Below are 6,761 nucleotides of genomic sequence, written 5' to 3'. Positions count from 1 at the left end.
GCCGCCTCTGCTCACCGGCGTCGTCGCCTTCGCCCGCCTGTGTCGTGTCCCGCACGCACCCGCACCCTCGCCCCCGCACGCGCTCATGGCCGCGCGTGGCCGCCGCTGCCCGTCCCCTGTCGCGGTTCTGCTCCGGCCAAGCCGCCGTCGCCACCGCTGTCCTCTGCCGGCCGCGCGCTCCGGCCGGCCGGCCTCTCCACGGTTGCGCCCGTGGTCGGACTCGGGCACGGGCACCACACCCGTGCGCTCGCATGCCCGTTAACCCGATTCACCCTTGGCCCTATGACAGTCAGGGCCCACGCCCCCCTGAGAACGTTTATAAAAAAAGGAAAAAAAGAATTAAAAAATATAAATAAATAATAATAATAATGATAATAATTAATTAATTAACTTAATTAATTTTGATTAATTAAACTAAACAACTAATTAAACTAATTAAACATTAGTTACCTAATTAACCTAATTAGCTAATTAAGTAGTCAATGACAGTGGGGCCCACCCCTAATTAATCCTGAATAGGTTAATTAATATGTTTAATTAAAATGTGTCACTGGCCAGTGGGACCCACTGGTCAGGTTGACCAGTCAACCCCTGTTGACTGCTAACGTCAGCATGACATCATGCTGATGTCATAAATCCAGTTTCGAATTAAATTAATTCTGTTAATTCTAAAAATGATTTTAAACTTTGAAAATTAATATAAAATAAACCGTACCTGGGATGAAAAAACTTTGTACATGAAAGTTGCTCAGAACGACGAGACGAATCCGGAGACGCAGCCCGTTCGTCCGCCACACACCCCTAACATATCGAACACGCAACTTTCCCCCTCCGGTTCCTCTCTCCGAAAACGCGAAACACCGGGAATACTTTCCCGGATGTTTTCCCCCTTCGCCGGTATCACCTACTACCGCGATTGGGCACCCCTAGCAATGCTCATTGTCATGTCATGCATCGTCATGCATATGTTTGCATTATATTTATTGTTTCTTCCCCCTCTTCTCTCGCTAGACTACGAGACCGACGTCGCTGCTGGTGCCCCGACTGACTACGCTGTTGACGACCTCTCCTTCTTGCCAGAGCAATCAGGCAAGCCCCCCCTTGTCACCAGATATCGCCTATTCTTCTCTATACTGCTTGCATTAGAGTAGTGTAGCATGTTACTGCTTTCTGTTAATCCTATCCTGATGCATAGCCTGTCCTTGCTACTACTGTTGTTACCTTTACATGCAATCCTACATGCTTAGTATAGGATGCTAGTATTCCATCAGTGGCCCTACACTCTTGTCCATCTGCCATGCTATACTACTGGGCCGTGATCACTTCGGGAGGTGATCACGGGTATATACTATATACTTTATATACATGACACATGTGGTGACTGAAGTCGGGTCAACTCGTTGAGTACCCGCAAGTGATTCTGATGAGGGGGCTGAAAGGACAGGTGGCTCCATCCCGGTAGAGGTGGGCCTGGGTCCTGACGGCCCCCGACTATTACTTTGTGGCGGAGCGACAGGGCAGGTTGAGACCACCTAGGAGAGAGGTGGGCCTGGCCCTGGTCGGCGTTCGCGGATACTTAACACGCTTAACGAGATCTTGGTATTTGATCTGAGTCTGGCCATTTGGTCTATACGCACTAACCAACTATGCGGGAACAGTTATGGGCACTCGGCGTCGTGGTATCAGCCGAAGCTCTTTTTGACGTCAGCGACTGAGTGGCGCGCGCCGCATTGGACCGTAAGCTCGCGCTTGTATTAAGGGGGCTAGGTCTGCTTCCGGCCGCGTACGCAACGTGCAGGTGTGCAATGGGCGATGGGCCCAGACCCCTGCGCGCATAGGATTTAGACCGGCGTGCTGACCTCTCTGTTGAGCCTAGGTGGGGCTGCGACGTGTTGATCTTCCGCGGCCGGGCATGACCCAGAAAAGTGTGTCCGACCAAATGGCATCGAGCGTGTTGGGTTATGTGGTGCACCCCTGTAGGGAAGTTTATCTATTCGAATAGCCGTGTCCCTCGGTAAAAGGACGACCCGGAGTTGTACCTTGACCTTATGACAACTAGAACCAGATACTTAATAAAACACACCCTTCCAAGTGCCAGATATAACCCGGTGATCGCTCTAACAGGGCGACGAGGAGGGGATCGCCGGGTAGGATTATGCTATGCGATGCTACTTGGTGAACTTACCATCTACTCTCTTCTACATGCTGCAAGATGGAGGTGGCCAGAAGCGTAGTCTTCGACAGGATTAGCTATCCCCCTCTTATTCTGGCATTCTGCAGTTCAGTCCACTGATATGGCCCTTTACACATATACCCATGCATATGTAGTGTAGCTCCTTGCTTGCGAGTACTTTGGATGAGTACTCACGGTTGCTTTTCTCCCTCTTTTCCCCTTTCTATACCTGGTTGTCGCAACCAGATGCTGGAGTCCAGGAGCTAGAGATCCCGAGGATGATTCTACATGGAGTTCGGCTTCGAGGAGTAGTTAGGAGGTCCCAGGTAGGAGGCCTTGCCTTTTCGATCGTTGCTACTTTTGTGCTAGCCTTCTTAAGGCAAACTTGTTTAACTTATGTCTGTACTCAGATATTGTTGCTTCTGCTGACTCGTCTATGATCGAGCACTTGAATTCGAGCCCTCGAGGCCCCTGGCTTGTAATTATGATGCTTGTATGACTTATTTATGTTGTAGAGTTGTGTTGTGATATCTTCCCGTGAGACCCTGATCTTGATCGTACACATTTACGTGCATGATTAGTGTACGATTGAATCGGGGGCGTCACACATTCGCCCTTGGGCGATGTGCTAAATTCGTTAAGAAATCTGTCCTTGGCGGGGGACTCACAGCCGAATTATGTCCAGTTCGAGCTGGAGGCTGATGATGGGGGAGAATTTCGCGTCCCACCCGCCACCCACTTCATAGCCACTGTCGAAGACTTAACCGACATGCTTGACTATGACTCCAAAGACATCGACGGTATGGACGACGATGCCGGAGACGAGGAGGCCCAAAACCCGCCGTTCACCGGAGGATGGACGGCCACTTCCTCATATGATGTCTACATGGTAGATACGCCGAAAAATAATAGCGGCGATGACAAGGAAAACCCAGCAAAGGAGGACCCTCCTAAAACACAACCAAAGCGCCGGCGTCAGCGGCGCCACTCTAAATCCCACCGCAGCAGGGATAGCAACACCAGCACAGGAGACGACAATACTCCGGATGGTGCCGAAGACACAGAAGAACCCGATGAACAAACTGTCGAACAAGACAATCGGGAATCAGGGCATACCAGCCCTGACGAACAGGCCATAGAAGAAGACTCGTAGGACGGTAGTTACCGTCCGCCCTCCGAGGAGGAGGTGAGCCTCGGCAACGAAGACTTCATCATGCCTGAGGAGCACCTGGAGCAGGAGCGCTTTAAGCTTCAGCTAATAGCCACTGCGAGGAGCCTGAAAAAGAAGCAGCAGCAGCTTCAAGCTGATCAAGAGCTGCTCAATGACAGATGGACCAATGTCCTGGCAGCTGAGGAATACGGCCTTAAACGCCCAGCGAAAAGTTATCCGAAGCGCAGATTACTACCTCAGTTCAACGATGAGGCGCCAGATCCCGCACCAGCATCACGCAACGCGGCTGACCGGCCACCGCATGGTCGGGATAAAACTGCAACCCGAGCTGAAAACCAGGCTGTCCCACCCCGCCGTAATGGCAGGGATAAGACAGCTCGGGGCCATACATATGACCTCCGCCAAGACCTGGACAGTAGAGCGGAACATACAAGATCGATCTACGGATCGCGAGGACTTGTGCCTTAACACGCGGGGACAGCTATCTATTCGGGCGTGACAAACCTAGTCACGTCCGAGCCGAAAACCGCAGATGGAGCTCATCAGAGCTACGTCGCGATGCGGCCCGATATAGAGGCGCCGCACACCCTCTTTGCTTCACTGACGAAGTAATGGACCACGAATTCCCAGAAGGGTTTAAACCCGTAAACATCAAATCATACGATGGAACAACTGATCCCGCGGTGGATAGAGGATTTTATTCTCCACATCCACATGGCCCGCGGGGATGTTCTTCACGCCATCAAATACCTCCCACTAAAACTTGAAGGGCCAGCCCAGCATTGGCTAAACAGTCTGCCCGAGAATTCTATTAGCAGCTGGGAGGACCTGGAAGAAGCTTTTCTCGACAACTACCAAGGTACATATGTTCGGCCGCCAGACGCCGATGACTTAATTCACATAGTTCAACATCCCGAGGAGTCAGCCAGGAAGTTCTGGACTAGGTTCCTAACTAAAAAGAACCAGATCGTCGACTGTCCGGATGCCGAAGCCTTAGCGGCCTTTAAACATAGCATCCGCGATGAATGGCTCGCCCGCCACCTCGGCCAAGAAAAGCTAAAATCTATGGCAGCCCTCACGGCACTCATGACCCGCTTTTGCGCGGGTGAGGATAGTTGGTTGGCTCGCAGCAAAAACACAGCTAGCGAGGCGGGCCCCTCCGAGGTTAAGAACAATAATGGCAAGCTCCGACGTAATAGACACAAACGTCGAAGCAATGGTGATAATACCGACGACACTACAGTCAACGCCGGATTCAGTGGCTCCAAGTCCAACCAGCGGAAGAAACCATACAAGAGAAACAATCAGGGACCATCCAGCCTGGATTGCATACTCGATCGCCCGTGCCAGATACGTGGCACCCCGGAAAAACTAGCCAATCATACCAACAGAGACTGTTGGGTTTTAAACAGGCCGGCAAATTAAACGCCGAGAACAAGGAAAAGGGATCACAAAGCAAGGACGACGACGAGGAGCCCCGGCAACCGAACACAGGGGGACAGAAGAAGTTTCCCCCTCAAGTGAAAACAGTAAACATGATATATGTTACACACATCCCCAAAAGGGAGCGCAAACGCGCACTAAGGGACGTCTATGCGATAGAGCCAGTCGCCCCCAAATTCAATCCATGGTCATCATGCCCGATCACTTTTGATCGTCGGGATCATCCGACCAGTATCCGGCATGGCGGATCAGCCGCACTAGTCCTGGACCCAATCATTGATGGATTCCACCTAACAAGAGTCCTCATGGACGGTGGTAGCAGCCTCAATCTGCTCTATCAAGACACAGTGCGCAAAATGGGCATTAATCCATCAAGGATCAAGCCAACGAAGACTACCTTCAAAGGAGTCATACCAGGTGTAGAGGCCCGCTGTACGGGCTCAATCACACTAGAGGTTGTCTTTGGATCCCCCGACAACTTCCGAAGCAAGGAGTTAATCTTCGACATCGTCCCATTCCGCAGTGGTTATCACGCACTGCTTGGACGGACGGCATTCGCTCGGTTCAATGCGGTGCTGCACTATGCTTATCTTAAGCTTAAGATGCTCGGTCCACGCGGCGTCATAACGGTCAAGGAAAACACGGAACGCTCCCTCCGTACAGAGGAGCACACCGCCGCCCTAGCAGCAGAAGTACAGTGCGGCCTTCTCAAGCAGAACCGTAATCCGTCCGCCGAGCCCCTAGACATCGTAAAGAGGGTCCGGACTACGCTGCACCAGGACAGCGCGGCTCATTAAGAGCTCGACTAGCAATTTGGCCTCCATCCCAGCCCTGATCAGGTAGTGGCATTCGTACCACGTGTGCATAATAACGCACTAGAAATCCCATGGGCATCGACGGAGGCACAGCTAGCTTGTGATCCATAGTTCGGCTCGACCGATCCCGGACACACATATACTTTCACTATTTCCTTTTTCCTTCTCCAGGTTTCTTTTACATAGGCCTTCTTGGACGGCCTAATTATCAGTCCTGTAAAAGGATAAAAATACCAGGATGGCAAGAAGCACAGACGTACAGGGGAAGTTCGAGCGGTCAAATTAACGACCACTCTACCTGTTGTCAGGTCCCACACGCAGCTCGCCTCTGGTCATGGCATGTTAAATAGTCGGTTGCTTCTCGCACTATTTGTATTAATGCGCTTTGATGCATTAACCCAATTATAATGGAAACAGTTCGTGGCTCAAGTTTAAGGGCCCCAGATATCACCTCTGCTTTCTTTCTGTTTTCCGTTAATAACTCATCTTCTAGCACCCGTACACTTTGGTACGTTTCATATTTGCCAGGGGCTCCCAGGCGCCCCACAATACGGCAACAAAGTCCGAACACTTTTTATAGTATAGTTCGGCACCCCGAATTTAGCATTATATGCATTGGCTCCGAATCATGTCTTTGGTCAATAGTTGGGTTGCACGGCTCCTGTGCTTGCTACCTTACGTTCCGCTATATCGGCTAAGGTAGTAAAGGGAGAACTACTGCGATTGTGCCCTGGTTTATCCAAAGGAGCACCTCAGTAGAGAAAGCCGAAAACTGACTGTCATGATGCAGCAAGAGCCGATCAGCTGTTCAGAGGTTTCAAATCGTTGGAGATTTCTTCCGCGTTGTGCGAAGGATCGGTACTTCCCGATCAGACGCTTATGGCACCCTAGTTCAGAAAACTAGGGGCTGCGTCTATGTTTTTATTGTCGAGCTCCTATGGCTAAGTGAGGGCGTTAAAGCCGAATAGTCTGGTTGCCTGGTTCGTTGCGCTAAACAACTCCTTCAAGGACCGTACAATTGGATCAAGATTGTTTAGATTCCATCCCGAACACCTCCGTACTACCTACGTGGGGGCACAAGCCGACGACTGGCCAACCCTCAGATTTCATATAACACGGCCGCGCAGGAGATAAAATTAAAAACATATCAATCATTATA

This window comes from Aegilops tauschii, chromosome 1 (genome assembly GCF_002575655.3).
Source record: "Aegilops tauschii subsp. strangulata cultivar AL8/78 chromosome 1, Aet v6.0, whole genome shotgun sequence".
Taxonomy (NCBI): Eukaryota; Viridiplantae; Streptophyta; class Magnoliopsida; order Poales; family Poaceae; genus Aegilops; species Aegilops tauschii.
Note: the sequence above shows the minus strand (reverse complement) of the source record.